We start from the raw sequence: 17,492 nt of genomic DNA, 5'->3' as shown, positions 1-17,492 counted from the left end.
GAAATTGTTTTACTGTCAAAAGACATGGTAAACTTTAAATTGAGATCATTAGTGCAAATTTTGTCCAAAATAGTTCAATCGGTAGAACCCTCCCATATCATAAATACATCGTCGATGTACCTATACCATAGTGAAATTGATTCCACAAAAGGAGCCAACTCAGTGGTATCCATTAGAGCCCATTCCCACTCCCCCAAGTACAGATTGGCGTAAGATGGGGCACAACAAGTGCCCATCGCTACTCCCTGTACCTGGAGGAAGTGAGAACAGTCAAAAGAAAAAACATTATGGTGCAAAATAAATTCAAGTGATTTCACAATGAATTCATTAAAGCACCAGTTGTCAAGGGCTTTTTGGATAAGAATATGTCAAATGCAAGCCAAACCTTTGGAATGTGGTATGGAGCTGTACAGTGCTTCTATGTCAGTCGCCACAAAAAGGGCAGAAGAGGAGATCTGAAGTCCAATCGATTTTGAAATGGTGTCTTTCACATAGGCAGGTAGGCTTGTAACATACGGTCTTAAAATGATCGTCAATCAATTTACTACGATTTTCAGTTAGTGAACCATTTCCTGAAATTATAGGTCTATCAGGAGGTATTTTTGGATCTTTAGGTACTTTGGGTATAGAATGTGGGGATACGGGGAAAGCTTACTCTCATAAATTCCCACTGAGTTTTCATAATAACCCCATGAAAATAGGCTAAATCAATGAATTGATAAAAATCGTTATGAAATTTGATAATTGTAATGGAAATGGGACGGTACCTCTCCTTATTTGGAAGAATGTTATAGTACATAGGTAGATATTGTTTATTATGCATGACTACTATATTACCTTCTTTGTCAGAGGGTTTTATAGTAATGTCATGGTTAGCTGCCAAATCCTGTAGTGCTCGTTTTTCTTGAGGGGACATATTACATGGTGAAGGGTGTATTTTCAATCGATTTATGTCCTGGCTTGTTAGTTTGGCAAAGGCTGCAACATTGGGATTTAAACTCAGAGGGAAATTTGTCAGATTTTTTCTTGTTTTTATTTATGCCGGTACTAATTGGGGAAGACCTGGTTTCTTTCTGATCTGAGGGATCAAATTCCTTTAGTATCTCTTCAATATTAATCTATAAAGATCCACCGAATCATTTTCCTCAAGTAATGATAGAAGGTATTTTTTGTGTAGATTTTTAAGATTAGTTTTCTGGCAAATAATTGTATATTTTTAATAGCTTCAAATGTGTTGATGTTGGCATCAGGACTGAAGCTGAGGGACTTCGTGAGAACCCCAATTTCATGTTCAGACAGATAACACAGGTCTGCAAGAAAATTTTTTTCAAGAGCTGTTTTGGTTATCCCATGTAATCTTTGTTTTTTGGTGCGCTGAATCCGAAAATGACCTCCATTTTGTCATAGGACATCACGTTTCCTGACACTTTAGGTAACTATGTTAAATAAGGCAATACCTCAAAATAAATGGAAATAGACTTATAAAATTAACGTTTTATTAAATTTTTTTCATGAAAATCCTTTTTTGAACTGAAATGAGCTCACCTACACACACTAAACTCGATTCTTCTTCCCTGTGAGGCTCCTCTTTGTGCATTTACGCTTGTGAGTAGCATCTGGAATGTCCCTCTGAAGCATCCAACAGTAGTCTGCCATCATTGTAATGCTCCATTTTCCCTGGTATCTTTCCATCTCTTTAATGTCTTGGTGGAATCGTTCACCTTGTTCCTCACTCACAGCTCCCAAATTTTCAGGAAAGTAGTCAAGGTGGGACTGAAGGAAATGCACTTTCAAACTCATCAGGCAACCTAAAGCTTGAAATGCTTTCAGCATTCTTCCGACGATCTTTTTGTAGTGAGGATCTTTGTTATTGCCTAAACATTTCTGTACGACTTTTTTAAATGCAATCCACCCTTCTTTTTGAGGATCTGTCGTGGTATTTGACAAACTCTTGATCACCTATAAGCCTTCTAATGTCTGGTCCGACGAACACACCTTCCTTCAATTTTGCCTCCAACAGGCCTGGAAACTTGGTGACCAAGTATTTGAAGCATTCTCCATCTTTTGGAAGGGATTTTACGAATTGCTTCATCAATCCCAATTTTATGTGGAGAGGTGATAGAAGAACTTTATGGGAAGGTACCAAAGTTTCTCGGAGGACATTTTTTTCACCGACTGTTAGCACCCTCGGCTGCCAACTCTTCTTGGTCCAGTGATTTTGTCGGTCACAACTGTCCCATAGACACAGAAAACAAGGGTATTTGGTATACCCAGCTTGTTGCCCGAGCAGCATGCACAACACCTTCATGTCCCCACACACTTGCCAACCATGGTCTTCATATTTAAGTTTACGAAGAACCAATTCCAAGTTCTCGTAGGTTTCCTTCAAGTGTACGTAATGACCTACAGGTATGGAAGCGTAAAAACCACCGTTGTGGAGTAAAACTGCTTTGAGACTTCTTTTTGAAGAATCTATAAAAAGACGCCATTGCTCTGAATCATATTGGATTTTAAATTGACCCATCAGACCTTCGACATCGATGCAATAAACCAACTTGTCTTCCTGGGCGAAGTAAGGAACGAACTCCTTTTCACAATGTCTGAACCATGAAGATGACACTCCTGGCAACAATAAATTCCTGCTTTTCAGCCTTGATCCGAGTAACTCAGCGGCATCTTTGGGAAGATTCAAATCTCTTACCAAATCATTCATCTCCTCCTGAGAAAACAATTTTGGTCTTGTATCATCTTCAAAGTCAGAACTTGATTCGTCATCTGGTTCAGGTATGACTTCACCTTCATCAGAGCTAGGTATCTCTGCTAAGGTAGCAGGGGGCTTGGGTACTGGTATATCTGTGCCATGGGGGATGGGACGAATTGCTGAGTGAAGATTGGGGTATGAAATGGAATGCTTCCATTTGGAATTAAACCCTTTCACATCGCATGAACAAAAGTAACAGTCGTCACTATGGTTCTTTTCCTCTCGCCATACCATAGGAATCCCATAACGGAAAGATTTTTTTCTTACCCTTGAACCAGTTTCCGAGGTCCTCAGCACACCGTTTGCACACTTTATGAGGGGCCCAATCTTTATCTTGATCTCCAATTTTTAGTTCAAAGTATACTTTTTTCACAAAGTCTGTAATATTCTGCTGTTGCTTCAAAACTGTATATTCACCACAGATGAAACCGAAACTGGCAAATTAATACACTTTCGCGGAGCCATAACAACGGTTGAAGAATGACGAGCTAACACAAACTGCGATGAAAATGTGTGAACAGCCTAGAACCAAGAACCTGATGATGATTCGTGCACAAGTGTGGACTGCAGGAGAGAGCAGCACAGTCTGAACAGAGACGTTACAGTGCTGGCCATGCCCCCTTGCACTGCCCAGAGCTGCTGCTATCTGCCCTGCGTCTCCCTCCCACTGGATTCTTCAGGAAAGATTAACTCCTTCTACCATTAGAAGCACAGACTCAGGGCTGAGGCTTACACATACAGCATGCTGCTGAGTATCACAGTAGTCAGACATGTCACTCAGAGCAGCACTTGTATTCACCCCCTTTGCAGGGGGGGAGGGGCAGAGATTGTTTACATGCAAATAACAACAAAGGGCCAGAAGAGAACTAGGGAAATGAGGAAATAGAATTTTTTTTCCCTAAAACTTGCTTAGCTTATGTATATATTGCTGACCATCAGATTTACAGTGCTATATTTTTTTTTGCATTACTCGGACAACCCCTTTAAGGTTTTTTTGGCATTTTATATCTTAAATGCACTATGTGAATTAATAGTAATTTGGACTTTAAATTTGGTTAAAAACCCATAATATTAAATTTTTTTATAAATTTGAAGACAATTTTGCATTTTGTGGCAAATCATGATGTCTAGGAGTTTTTTCAATATTTTGTTTTCAGCACACCAAAATACATGGAATTTAGATGACAATCAAACAGCTTTTTAGTCGCAGACCTGTGTAATAAGTTGAAAGATTGATGACACTCAATTCATCATTCCTGGTTGATAGACCAGAGCATTCTACCTTTATTCTTTGGGGCCTTTGCTTGGATTGAGATGCTTTTGTATTGGTTCTAAAAAACCTTCTTTAGCAGTATGAGACACACTCCAAAAAGGTCTGAGAAATCAAATTTTGGGGGGGGTTGTATTTTTTGATGTGTGTGAAATAGACGGAAGAACAATAGATTCATCACCACATACAGTACCCCCCATGGTCAAAGGATTCCCCATTCATACTATATGTAGGAGCCTGTTCGGTAGTACGGTTCTTGAAGAATTGTGTAAGCATCCAATCACCTGGAAGACTTCTTTTCCCCTTTGAAGATTTCCTAAATCTGTTGGAATTCTCAGAAAAAGTAGAAAGGTTAGATGAAACCAAAGAAGAATCAGAATGAGTATCATCAAAATTCCCATGTACTTTTTGTTTTTAAAAGTTCGACTTTGACTTGAATGCCATATTTAGGCTTATGATTGCAAAATGCCAAATTTATCTCTACAGAATTTTTTCTCCTTGACAATGAGGATCTCCTTAGTGTATTGTTCTATGTGGGTTTTAAGATCATTTTCAAATTAAGCAAATTTAGAATGATTGTTTAAAGGGAGTAGTTTAAAATATACATCATCTATTTCCTTATCAATTTCCTTTAATTTACGATTATATTACTCAGTTAGCAAAGACATCAAATTTCTGGAACATGTTTTAAGATTACTCTCCCATTCTTCCTTGAAAGCTGGTCTGATATTTTCAGTGTTAGGAAAGATTTGAACTCTGAGTCCAAATGGATTACTATCTTCCTTAATATGGTTTTCAAACGATTGCACGTGCCAAAAAAAAAAAAAAAGATACTTTCTTTTCCAAAAGTTTTATGCAAATTAAAAAATAGTGCTGAGAGTTCAGAATCTTCAAATTCCATCTGACCCACCTCAGCATATAGGTTGGACATAAGGGTTTCCCATTCTTTACCCTTGTAGTATGCCATCATACCGTTTCCCCTAAAATAGGACCTAACCCGAAAATAAGACCTAGTACTATTTTTGGGAATTGCTAAAGTATAAGACCTACCCCGAAAATAAGACCTAGTTGTGATCAGGGCTTTTTTTCAGCCGGAACGACATTCCACCACCTTCGGCACTGGCCCTGTGCACACCCATATCTACTCTCTCTTATAAAGACAGAAGCGCGGCTGAAGTGACAGCACCATCCGGGGGGGGTGCAGAGGTGAGCTGACCCACCTTTGCACCCCCCCCAGCCACAGCTCAGCTCTGCACCCCCTGGCCACAGCTCAGCTCTGCATTCCCCGTCTGCAACTCACCCCTGCACCCTGTCTGTGGCTCATATCTGCACCCTATTTGAAACTCACCTGTCAAGTCATCTCTGCAACACCTGAGTACAGTTCACAACTGTCATCAACTGGCCCTCTCCATAGTAACCCTCATCCACAACTGCCTGCAGCTCACCTCTGCACCCCCTATCCACACCTGGACATTTAAAAGACCTACCCCGAAAATAAGACCTAGTGTTTTTTTTGAGCCAAAAAAATATAAGACAGTGTCTTATTTTCGGGAAACACGGTAAGTTCACTACAAGGAGTAACTAATGGACTAGTCTTGACAACCCAATGTCATTCAAACAAGAATACACACACGGGGGGGGGGGTTGGGTCTGATTGCTGCACGTCTAAATTCACTATGTTCTTTAACAAAAATCTTGTATACACAACCCTGTTGAGGGCATGGTATTTACTACCTATAAAGTTTGAAAAGAGAAGTGGGCGTGATACAAGAACTGCCATCATCCCTATAAGAATACCATGGAAAAACCCTCTTAGCAATGGGACTTTTAAAAGGCACAAAATAAACAAAAAATGCTGTAAAAGAATAATAGTTTAAAAAAAACAGGTTTTATTTATACAGTATTGTAAAAGGCATAAAGTTACAAAATATGGTGGTATCACCGAATGTGGTTTTACAGTAGATGAAGGGAAATGAGTCATGCATCTATTTGCACTTAACGAGTTTCGAGACCAATCAATCTCTTCTTCAGAAGTGCTCCAAAAGCGGGAGACACTTAAAGTGGAGTTCCACCCTAAAGGGACGTTCCACTTTAAAGTTTGTTCCCCTGCTCCCCATTAAGGATTGGCACCTTTGGGGAGCAGATACCTGAAATTGATAGCTACCCGCTCTCTCTTCCGCTGCGATTGCCTAGGCGATCAGATGCGGAAATTGACCTCCTACCCTCCCTACCCATAGTCTTCTGGGACACATGACAGGTCCCAGAGGACTACGGGCCCATTCAGGAAGCGCAGCGCTACTCGTGCATGTGCAGTAGGCACCCAACTGTGAAGCCGCAAGCGGTCACAGCCGGGTGCCCACAATGAAGATGCCGACGCCTGGAACACAGGGCGGGCTGCGGGGAGGACACTGCGGGATCGTGGGACAGGTGAGTGGCTGTTTTTTTTAAAACTCAACTGCTACAGTTTTTGTAGCTGCTGACTTATTTTTTTTTACAGTGTGAGTGGAACTCCGCTTTAATATAGGTAAGTGATGACTTGGCATCCAAATCCCAAAAGCAGAAAACCTTTTGGTGTTATAAGCCTATCACAGACACAGATGGTATTGTCCAGGTAGAGGCATATAAGGATATTCATAAAGCAAAAAGTTTCACAAAATGATTCAAAAAGATATATAAAACTTACCAGGACAGTGCGTTGCCATGGCTGCACAAGCAATATATGAGCTCTCAAGGTGGTGTTTACATACCCCCAGTTTGACTTGAAAAAGTCCCATTGCTAAGAGGGTTTTTCCATTGTATCTTCAGCAGCTAGCTCCAAAGTCAAAGACACGAAGAAACAGTGGAAGCCCAAACTTTTGCAGAGGGTCCTCACTCCTGTTTCTGAGTGAGCAGACAACCTGCTCCCTTCAACCTCGGGTGCCCGACCTCGGAAAGTCAGTGCACACCACCCCTCCGGGGCCCAGCTGAGGCACAAACAAGCCCAGAAGAGCATCAAGAAAGGGGCACAAATACAGACAACAGGACCGACTAACCACACTACTCACAGCAAATTCCCTGACAAAACTAGTGGGACCTTCTCTCATTGTGCCAAGTGGAAGGCATCTATACAAAGACCCTTCTAGACCACAGGAGTGCAAGCGACTCTGAAATATTGAGACTTTTACAACAGGCACCTCAAACACTTGCCCCTGCAGAAATTGGAAGAATTAGAATAAAGGGTCCTTGGACCCCAGAATTTCCCATATGATGGATACTGACCGGAGAAGTGGACTTTAGACCCCTATGTGGCCAGACAAATAGAGACATTTGATACACTAGCCATTGTATGCCCTTGCTCACCAGGAGCCAACAAGAGTTCTGTGATAATAGGAACACTGACCATGTCAGGAGGATACTCATTCCTCTTGTCTCGGAGTCTGATATCCCAACCACAGGCATACACTCAGCATAGGGTGTATCAGTGCCTAGTTCAAGAAAGCCCCAGCTGAAGGAATGGGGAAGATATGACGATTAGACATAAGTGAAAAAATACTGCAAACTGGAGAGGTGGCATGTCTACAAGCCTCATTCAAGCTCAATTGGGAGCAACCGGGCCCCTTTGTTGTCCTTGAAGCCGACTGTTCGGGAGAGGACATGGGGGTGGAGGTAGTCCCAGATGTGATATCAACTAATGCCTTGCAACAAAGCCACGGGAAGATTCCAGTGTCCGCAATGTCACAGAATCACCAGTGAAACTGTGGGCCCAAATGCTTCTAGGACAAGTGAATCAAGCCACTCCAGTCCCACATCTGATTTGGTGGGGGGGGGGGCAAAAGATGGGATTCTCGTAGAAATATTCTACCTACAAACCACCCACTTCCACCTGAGTGAGAGGAAAGAGTCAAAGCCCATCTCCAGAGATAGCAGATGTTCTCGAACAGTGAATTCGACAAAGGGTGTTGAAAAAGTGCCCAAACATTAGATTTACCTCCATAAAGACAAACCATTCAGGTAGAGAGTTTGACGTATCCCACTAGATGTTCCGGAAGATCTCTGAGCAACTAGCAGAGCTAAAGAGGGCAGGCATCATCAGAGTCATGGAGTCCTTATGCCTCTACCATAGTGGCAGTGTGGAAGAAGGATTCCCTACGATTGTGGATCGATTACCAAACACTCAACTGGAGAATTATCCCTGACCAGTATGCCACTCCAAAAATGGAAGATACCTTACAGAGCCTGACAGGGGCAAATGGTTCAGTGTTTTGGACTTAAAAAGTGAGTACTATCAAATCCCCATGCACCCTGTAGACAGGGAAAGGACAGCTTTCATCACCCCACTGGGGTTCTTAGAGTTTGATGGGATGCCCCAAGGTCTTTCCAGAGATTGATGGAGACAATTGTAGGAGACATGAACCTGATCGAAGTGTTGGTCTACCTGGACGATATAAACCCCTTTGGCAAAACCCTTGAACATGAGGAATGTTTAGAGAAGGTCCTGAAAGGATTCCATGGCGAGGGGTTGAAGGTGTCTCTAGAAAAGTGTCAGTTTCATCAGCCTCCAGACAAATACCTTGGGCATGTTGTCTCTGATGAAGGAATAGCTACTGAGCCCCAGAAGCTGGAAGCTGTCACCTCCTGGCCAAGACCTAGCAACATAACTGGGGTTTTGTTCATATTGTAGAAGATTCGTTGAGGATTTGCTAAAATAGCCCAGCCCCTTAAAGATTTACTGAATTATGAGAATGAGGACATTGATCTGGACCCAACAAAGCTGGTCAAACAACCCGGAGAGCCCAGGAAGCCTCGGGAGTCAACCCAAGACCAGTGTACTGATTAGTGTGAGCAAGCCTTCCATCAGATGAAGTGTAGCCTAATGACTGCTTCTGTTCTAGCCTATGCTGATCCAACTAAACCATATGAGGTGCATGTCGATGCCAGTCGAGAAGGGCTAGGTGGGTGTTGTATCAAGAGCACGATGGACACCTGTGGCCTGTTGCCTATGTGAGCTGAAGTCTTACACCCACAGAGAAGAACTACCCTACTCACAAGTTAAGAGTTCTTGGCTCTAAAGTGGGCAGTGGTAGACAAACTGAAAAACTACTTGTATACTTAGTAGTCAAAACTGAAAACAAACTGCTCCCATATATCCTTACCATAGCCAAGCTGGATGCCACCAGGCACAGGTGGTTGGCTGACCTATCAGGTTTCCATTCCAACTTAAAGTACTGACCAGGGGTTAGGAACAGGGATGCTGATGCCCTGTCGAGGACCCTATGATTCAGGTGCTTCCTCTGAAGAGAGGATTCAACTGAATTAAGAAGGTATACAAGCCTTGTGTCAAGAAGCAGAATATAGGGCCAAAGGAACAACTGGGGCCGAAGCCATTTGAGTCTCAAGTACTACTGTGACATGTCCAAAGTCAGGGACGAAGGCCTACCTAAGCTTTAAACAAGGACTTAAGAAAGGACCAGATGGAGGACCCTTCTGTAGTCTAGCACTGAAGGCCCTGGAAGGTCAATATCCATATCTACTGTGGACAGACTTGCCAAAGGAAGCACGACTAGTACACAAAGAATGGGATTGGTTGCAGCTATGCGAGGTGGCCTACCGAATGGGCCCCACTGATGATCATGAAGATCAGTGGCAGTTATTCTGGGAAAACAGAGAGACTGTGCTGACTGCCTTGCATGACAATCATGGTCACTTAGGGCCTAAAAAGAATGCTCAGACTAGTAAGAGACTATTTTTATTGGCCTTGCAGGCCAAAGTTGAGGGATACTGTCACTCTTGAATGTAGTGCAGTGCATACAAAAGGAAAACTTTACCCAGCAGAGCTGCCCCAATGGGCCATCTTCAGAGTCAAGGACCAATGGAATTGCTGTGACTTTCTGGGGTTTATTTACTAAAGCTGGAGAGTCCAAAATCAGACTCCCTTCTGCATAGAAACCAATCAGCTTCTAACCTCAGCTTGTTCAATGAAGCTTTGGCAATGAAACCTGGAAGCTGATTGGTTTCTATGCAGAAGGGAGTCTGATTTTGGACTCTCCAGCTTTAGTAAATAAACCCCTCTGTGTCTGAAGCCTGACTCGAGTGGCCAGAGAAATGTCCTGGTGCTAACAGACCACTTCACCCAGTATGCCAAGGCATTTCCAACCAAAGACCAGCAAGCACCTACGGTGGCAAAAAAAAAGTTACACTTACAATAACGCCTTTTCCAGGAGTCTTTCAGGACAGCACCTAGAGAGAACTCGGCTCCTCCCCACCTGAGGTGGAACACCTCCACCCAGAATAAAAGTACAGCCTCCCCACTCTTACCTCAGTTCATGATCTATCATCTCCAGTCACCTGGGGAGACAATAAAAGACACACATGCACACAAAAAAAAAAAAGCACTGTACCGTATATCCAAATGCTACAAAGGGTGGGTAGCTGGCGCTGTCCTGAATGACTCCTGGAAAAGGCATTACCATAGGTGTAACTTTGCTTTTTCCCCTCCCCATCTTTCAGGACAGCACCTCGAGAGTATATGCGAGCACTCACCCCAAGGGCGGGACCACTGCTTGTAGAACCTTGAGTCCAAAGGCCTGATCTTCTACCAAGTCCAGGTCAAGTCTGTAATGCTTAACGAAGGTGCTGTAATTGGACCAGGTAGCAGCCCTACAGATCTGTCCCGGGGTCGCACTAGCCAGCTCAGCATACGAGGCCGCCATGGCCCGGGTGGAGTGTGCCACGATGCCCTCCAGGACTTCCAGACCCTTGGTCAGATACGCCTGTCTAATTGCCAGTCTCAGCCACCTAGCTAAAGTGTGCCTAGAGGCTTTACAACCCTTGCTTGCTCCTGAAAATGAAACAAAAAAGGGAATCCAACTTCCTGATCCCTTTAGTCCTATCTAAATAAAGAACATATCTTCTAACATCCATGTGAAATTTCCTTTCCTGGTCACAGGAGGGTTAGAACAAAAACACAGGTAAAGTAATTTCTTGGCCTTGATGAAATCTGGAGGCCATCTTGGTTAAGAAGGCCAGGTCCATCCTCAATGTCACCCTATCCATAAAAATCTGGGAGGAAGGGGGCTCTGATTGACAGGGCTTCCAACTCACTAACTCTTCTTACTGGAGTAACTGCTACCAGGAATACTGTCTTGAGGGTCAGGGTCCTGAGGGAGCTTGATTCTAGAGGTTCAAACGGGGGTCCTGTCAGCACATTAAGTGCCGTGGGTCAGGTTCCACTTTGGAAAGGGTCTCTTACAGGTCTCTGTCTGGTCAAGGACTTAAAGAATGTCGCCGCCAGCTCCTCTCGGGCTAAGGGAGACTCTAGGAAAATGCTAAGAGCCGACACTTGGCCCTTCAGTGTACTCACAGCTAGCCCCTTGTTGTCCCCTGCCTGCAAAAATTCCAGAACTGAAACTAAGCTATATGTTTCCAAGAAAGTCTGAACATACCATTTGTAAAAAAGCTTCCAGATCATAAGGTAGATAGAATGGGTCTCCTCTTTTCTACTGTTTAGGAGAGTGGATACTACCCTAGTTGAGAACCCCTTGCTCCTCAGCAGCTGTTCCTCAGAAACTAGGCCACTAGGTTCCAATTGTCTACCTGGGGACACAGAACCAGACCCCGAGACAAAGTCCTTTCAGCACGGCAATATCCAAGGAGGGTGGACGGCTAGGGCCGCCAGGGTCGAAAAGCAAGCTTGTCAGGGCCAGTGCAGGGCTATCATGATTAGGGAAGTTTGCTCGGATCTGAATTTCCTCAGAACTGCTGGCAATAAGGAGACTGGGGGGGAAGGCATAACACAGGGAAAAGTCCCACTGCTGCACTAGTGCATCCACTGCCAACACCCCATCCCACTAGTTTAGAGAGAAGAAAAAAACTGGAACTTTGGTATTTTGTCCGGACGCAAAAAGGGTCTATGGATGGAGATCTCCACTTCCTTATGATGGCTTGGTAGATCTCCCCATTGAGCACCTATTCGGATTCCCTCAGCAGCCTCCTGCTGAGAAAGTCTGCCAGCTGGTTCAGATCCCCCTTCAGGTGGACGGCAGATAAGGAGGCTACATTTGTCTCTGCCCAGGTGAGCAGCTCTGAGGCCAGGGACCACAGAGTGCGGCTTTGAGTCCCTCCCTGCCTGTTGACATACGCCACAACAGAGGAGTTGTCCAAGAGGATCCGCACATGCTGGCCCCATAGCTGCTCCTGGAAGGCCAAAAGTGCCCGCAGTACCATCTTGAGTTTTTTTCCAGTTTGAGGATCTGTTCCTCTCTTCTGCTAGCCAAGAACCCTGCACCACTGTCCACCCTGGGTGCGCTCCCCAACCTCTGGTGCTCACATCCGTTGCAATTTCCCTGGAGATTGGTAAGGTCCATAACAACTTCTGGGTCAGATTGGCTGACCTCCTCCACCCCCAGAGGGTCCTTTTCACCTGGGGGGGGGGGGGGGTACCTGTATCAAGGAATCTAAAGACGCCTACCAGAGATACCAGACTTCCAAAATGAACAGCTGGAGGGGCCGCAAGTGCAAACCTCCCCACTGTACTGCCGGGATGGACGAGGTCAGCAGGCCCAGAACCAACATGGATTCTCTTAGGGACACAGCCTGGTATCTTAGCAGCTGCGCGATTCCCCTATCCAACTTTAGGATTTTCTCCTGGGGCAGAAAGGTCTTCTGAAGGGTGGAATCCAGTTCGTAGCCCAGGTACACCATCCTTTGGGCTGGGACCAAATTCGACTTGGATAAGTTTACTAGCCAGCCCAGATTCTCCAGGTGTCTCATCACCAAGGTTATGGACCACAACAGCTGTTCCAAAGAGTCTGCAAATAGGACATCATCCAGGTAAGCCACCAGCGAGACTCCCCTTAGACAAAGACACCAGGGCCTTAATCATGATCTCTTTGAAAATCCTGGGCGAGGAGGAAAGCCCAAAAGGGCAAGGCTCGGAACTGCAGGTGAAGTATTTCCCTGGGACCCCATACTGCCAACCTGAGGAATTTCTGAAAGGCCTCCGCAATAAGAACGTGTACGTAAGCGTCCTTTAGGTCTACTGAGGCCAGAAAGCAGTTGGGGAGGAGGAAGAGCCCTGACCGAGAAAATCGAATCCATACAGAATCTTTTGTATTTGATGGTCTCGTTCAAGGGCTTGAGGGTTAGAATCAGCCTGTACATTCCTAAAGGGCTTTCTGAAAACAAAGACATGGTAATAGAAACCCTGCCAAGCTCTGCGGCGGAGACCCTGACAAAGACCCTCTGCTCCTCCAACTCCTGCAAAGAAGAGAGTAGGGCCGAGGCCTTCTCTGCACACCTTGCGAGCTCCGTCACTAATCTCTGTGGCGGCAGCCTCCGAAATTCCAGGTGGTACTCCCTTCTCACTATACCTAGGATAAAGGGACTGGAGGACACTGCTTCCCACTGTGGGAGGAAGACCCCCACACAGTCATTTTTGGGGCTGCTCAGGAGGATGGAAAGTCACTCCTCCCTTGTTCCCCCCAGGGCTTTTTCTGTACTTCCAGCCTGATGGCTTGTACCTGCTTTTGGGGACAACCCCCCCCCCTGCACTTGGAGCTTCCTCTTAAAGGGAAAGGCTTTTTTCCTGTCTGTGGTGCGATCCAGCACCGTCTCAAGACCTAGGCTGAAAGGAAGTCTCCTGTGAACAGAATGTCACAAAGTTTAACCTTGGAGGCAATGTCCCCCTGCCATGTCTTGAGCCACAGGGCTCTGTGGGCAGAGTTAAGGCTGCTGACCTAGCTGTCATCCTTTTTGACTCTGCTGAGGTGTCCATAATATAGCACACACCTTGCAGTAAAGTCTGAAAGGAGGCTAATATTTTGTCCTTCGGGAATCCCGCCAAGATATGGGCCTGTAGCTGTGTAAGCCAATACTCCATGTTCTAAGCCATGGCGGGCTTTAAGTTGGATAGTGTGGAATCCCAGGATTTTTTAAGGGAATCCGCCCTTCTATCCATGGTGTCAGACAAGACTCCCCCATATCCTCAAAGGCAAGATCCATCTTCCTGGCTACCTGAGAAAAAGCTGCGTCCAGCTTGGGGCTTTTATTCCACACTGTGGACGAGTCTTCGTAAAACGGGAACCCGCGCTTGAGAGATTTAGTACAGAAGGGCTTTCTCTCCCGCTCCTGCCACTCCCTCTTTATGGTTTCTACCAGTACTTCGTGAACGGGAAAGACTGTTTTTGTTCCTCCATACCCTGTTACATTTTGATCATACAACGTACGGGGCTTCTTATCTTCCTTAATGTCCAAGGTAGCATAAATGGCTCCTAGTACAGTGAAGGAAATAAGTATTTGATCCCCTGCTGATTTTGAATGTTTGCCCACTCACAAATGATCAGTCTAAAAATCGTATGGTAGGTGTATTGTAACACAGAGACAGAATAGCAACACAAAATTCAAATGAAATGCTTGTCTAACAAATTCTGCACCGATTTGCATGTTCATGAGGGAAATAAGTATTTGATCCCCTTCACAAAACATGACTTAGTACTTGGTGGCAAATCCCTTGCTGGCAATCACAGAGGTCAGGTCTTTCCTGTATTTGGCCACCAGGTTTGCACACATCTCAAGAGGGATTTTTGCCCACTCCTCTTGGCAGATCCTCTCCAAGTCATTAAGGTTTGGTGGCTGACATTTGGCAACTCGAACTTTCAGCTCCCTCCACAGATTTTCAATTGGATTAAGGTTTGGAGACTGGCTAGGCCACTCCAGGAGCCTAATGTGCTTCTTCTTGAACCACTCCTTTGTTGCCTTAGCCGTGTGTTTTGGGTCATGGTCATGCTGGAACACCCATCCACGACCCATTTTCAATGCCCTGGCTGAGGGAAGAAGGTTCTCACCCAAGATTTGATTGTACATTGCCATCAACCCTTTGATGCGGTGCAGTTGTCCTGTCCCCTTACTAGAAAAACACCCCCAAAGCAGAATGTTTCTGCCACGTTTGACAGATGGGATGGTGTTCTTGGGGTCATAGGCAGCATTCCTTCTCCTCCAAACACGGCGAGTTGATTTGATGCCAAGGAGCTCGATTTTGGTCTCATCTGACCACAACACTTTCAACCAGTCCTCCTCTGCATCATTCAGATGTTCAGTGGCAAACTTCAGATGGGCCTGGACATGTGCTTTCTTGAGCAGAGGGACCTTCCGGCCACTGCAGGATTTCAATCCTTGTCGGCGTAGTGTGTTACCAATTGTTTTCTTGGTGACTGTGGTCCCAATTGCCTGGAGATCATTGGCAAGACCCTCACGTGTAGTTCTGGGATGATTCATCACTGTTCTAATGATCATTGACACTCCACGAGGTGAGATCTTGCATGGTGCACCAGACCTAGGGAGACTGACAGTTGTTTTGTGTTTCTTCCATTTGCGAATGATTGCACCATTGTCACCTTCTCACCAAGCTGCTTGGCGATAGTTTGGTAGCCCAGTCCAGCCTTGTGTAGGTCTACAATCTTGTCCCTGACATCCTTGGACAGCTCTTTGGTCTTTGCCATGGTGGAGAGTTTGGAATCTGATTGATTGCTCCTGTGGACAGGTGTCTTTTATACAGGTAAAAAAAATGAGATTAGCAGCACTCCCTTTAAGAGACTGCTTCTAATCTCAGCTTGTTACCTGTATGAAAGACACCTGGTAGCCAGAAATCCTGCTGAATAAGGGAAATAAGTATTTGATCCCCTATGGATAGGGAAATCAGTGAATAATTTGTTAGACATGCATTTCTTTTGAATTTTGTGTTGCTATTCTGTCTCTCAGTGTTACAATACACCTACCATTCGATTTTTAAACTGATCATTTCTTTGTGAGTGGGCAAACATTCAAAATCAGCAGGGGATCAAATAATTATTTCCTTCACTGTAAGTCATTAACCTCTTCTAGGGACAACTTGTAACTAGAGTGGCCTCTGGACTTGCTCGAGGGGACCTCCCCCTCAGAGTCTGCCTCTGAATCCAGGGATGGGCCCTCCTCCGCCAACTCGCCTTTTGGACCCCCTGCCTCGCTACTGGTTGTTGGGGCAACCTCGATCTGTTGGGGGGAGAGTTGTGGTCTGTGTCTGGGACAGAGCTAAATTCTCGACTAGAGACCTAAAGGAATCAAAAAGGTAGCCATCAGTTTCCTAACCAACTTAACCAGGTCCCCCTGAGAAGGAGTTTCCTCCCTGATCAGGCCCTCAACACTGGACTCGCACAGCACCTACGTCCAGGAGTCCTTGAGGGTCACTTTGAATGAGGGGCACTTCCTTTTAGCTCCGTGGTGCGGCTTGGGCTTTTCTCTGGCTTTTCTCTGTAATATGCAAGCAGAATCAGGGTTCCCATTGACCACAAGGACTGGCTGACCGCCCCTCCTCCTGGCAGGGCGTGGGAGACTACTATCCGATACCCCTCCCCCCCCTGCTCTAGCCACTCCAACCACTTGGAGGGCTAAGGACACCCCTTGGAGCTAGGGGCCCAACAGATAGGGAAACAAGGCTCCTCTGAGCCACCTACCCGAGGCTGGCTGGTGCTGGTCCTGGTGCCTCTGCTCCGGATATTTGCCAGGTGGCGGTCCACCCCAAGGTGCTGCGTCGCCTCCCTCTCCAGCCCGCGCTTCCAAGGGACATGGCCGGAAGCTGCATCCCATGAGAAAGTCCCTCCCTTCCGCCGTGACGTCCCTCGTCATCCGGCCCGGGCTTCATTGGCGACACGTCGTGGGGCAGCAGTACCTTTCCCTCGGTCCCCCTGGACACTGGAGCGTGAATGCCCGGCACCCTGGACTTCCCCTGGTGCAGGCCGAGGTAGAGTGCGATTTAGGTAAGTGTCACCACCCCACGCGCCGAGGGGATCAGTCCCACCTTCTGCAAAGTGGGGGGCACCCGAACAGACCGCACCCGGTCTATACGCCCCCCCTCTTCCCCGTCTTCCGGGCACAGAGCGATCCTCTGACCCCTCCTGGAAGGGCTTCCAAGTCCGTGTCTCCCCTCTGGAGGAAACACCGTTACTGAGGTCGGAGTGGGTAGGCCATACTTTTATTCTGGGTGGAGGTGTTTCCTCAGGTGGGGAGTAGCCGAGGTCTCTCGAGGTGCTGTCCTGAAAGATGGGGAGGGGAAAAATCTAGTAGAGAAGGTCTTTGTCCACTACGGCCTTCCCTTAATGTAGTCACTCTGACCAAGGAAGAGACTTTGAGAGTACTCACTAAGAGACCTTATAGACCTGTTAGGTATTCAGAAGAACAACCCCCTACCACCCTCAAGGGGATCCTCAGCCAGAAAGATTTAATCCCACCCTCCTAGATATGCTTGGGACCCTTACCTCAGAAAATAATCCATTCTCTGTACAGGCTGTTTGGGAGGGAAGCTCGACTGCCAGTTGACTTAGCATTCGGCACCTCTTTAGACCATACCTCGATTGTGTCACAAAAAGGATATGTGGACCGCCTAAGGAAAAGTCCTAAAACAGCATGAGGAGGCCCAGGTTGCCTCAGACACCTGGGGGCAGCAAAACAAAC

This window comes from Staurois parvus, unplaced genomic scaffold (assembly GCF_062004578.1).
Source record: "Staurois parvus isolate SC_StPar_1 unplaced genomic scaffold, SC_StPar_1.0 ptg000618l, whole genome shotgun sequence".
Classification (NCBI taxonomy): domain Eukaryota; kingdom Metazoa; phylum Chordata; class Amphibia; order Anura; family Ranidae; genus Staurois; species Staurois parvus.
The sequence above is the reverse complement of the archived record's forward strand: the minus strand, read 5'-3'. Positions refer to the sequence as shown.